Below are 1,606 nucleotides of genomic sequence, written 5' to 3'. Positions count from 1 at the left end.
TCTGACTATAGAGAATCCTCTAGACCTTTGGACAGAGTTAAAAATCGAGATATGATCACTCAAGAACGGTGTTATTACCAAAGGCCCTATTTGATTGGAGGAATCCCAGAATCCAGGACTATAAGTCCGTGGATGAGTATTTTGCTAGCAGGGCAAAATAATGGATTACTGATGAGAAACAGTGAATTGAGACCTCCTGGATTAACCCCATTACCTAAAACCAATAAGGCCTCCAGAATGATAGACCACACGGTCATGGCCGTGGAGGGTGGAAAGGACGTGGCAATGGCCACTATAACACATTTGGCCATGGGAATCACTATGGCAGAGGCCATGGGTATCAACCCATTTTGAGCCATGGTCAAGGCAGTGGTCGTGGTATATCCTTTAAACCACAAAGCTNNNNATATGAAGGACTCCCAAACATTTTTGTGACCTCTATCAAAGAGAGTCTGAAAGGGAAGAATCCTGAAACCCACTTGGTCTATAAAAATGGTGAAAATAATTTCGAACATGATCAAGATGATCTTATGGAATATGAGACTTATGATTGCCTAAAAGAATCAAGTTGATAATCTGATTTCGACATCAAACTTGTGTGATTGCTTTGCTTGTATGTTTTCTCTGATTTTTATCTCCTTCAATTTATTTCTATTACATTGTTTGTTTAGATTAAATGAATGAATGATTTTTTATATGAGTACACTGAAAAACGCCAATATAAGTACTAAAGCAGGTATCGCCAGTCTGAAAGAAGACTATTGCTAGGCTAATATACTATTGCCTAAGGGTATGCATCTAGAAATCAGTGATGCCTTATATTCACCCAGCTCTAAGAGCAAGAGCAGCATATTGAGTTTTAAAGATATAAGAATGAATGGTTTCCATATTGAAACAATGGGCAAAGGAAACAAAGAGTTCCTTCAAATATATGTATAAAATCGCCCAAGGTCATAATAAGTCTTAAAGACTATATATGCATTCTCTACTGACCTAGACTATGCATTGCATAGATCAGTATGATAGAGGCTAAAAGCCTGCAAAAATATACACTTTATGGCACGACCGGATTGGCCATCATGGTCAAAACATGATGCAAAAATTGATATTCAAAAGACACACATTAAAAGATAAGAGGAGTTATCCCAAAGAATCTGACATGTGGAGCATGTACACAAGGGAAACTCATTAGGCCATCACCAGTAAAACGGCTACGAGCCCCTTTTTCATAAATAAAGACAATATGTCTGGATAATACTGGTGAATACATGTCCCAAGCGTTTAAATGATTATGGTATGTCCATGGGGGTAAGTGTGGACAATTCTGTGATACATTTCCATACCAAGAACGGCTTGGACGAAATCTTTTAAAACGCAAATAGCTGATTGATACTGATTGATAGACCATAACTTATGAGGTCAAAACTCTCATTCACAGCGCAAATAGCTGATTGATAGACCATAACTTATGAGGTCAAACTCTCATTCACAGCTTAGGCCACACGAAAATTACATGCACCTAAGTTAATACGCATCAGGCCATTTAGTGAGCATAGATATCCCCTATCACAGTTATTAACGGGTCAAGAGCCAGACATACCCCATC

The sequence above is a fragment of the Brassica oleracea genome, chromosome C1 (assembly GCF_000695525.1).
Source record: "Brassica oleracea var. oleracea cultivar TO1000 chromosome C1, BOL, whole genome shotgun sequence".
Taxonomy (NCBI): Eukaryota; Viridiplantae; Streptophyta; class Magnoliopsida; order Brassicales; family Brassicaceae; genus Brassica; species Brassica oleracea.
This window is presented reverse-complemented; position numbering follows the sequence as displayed.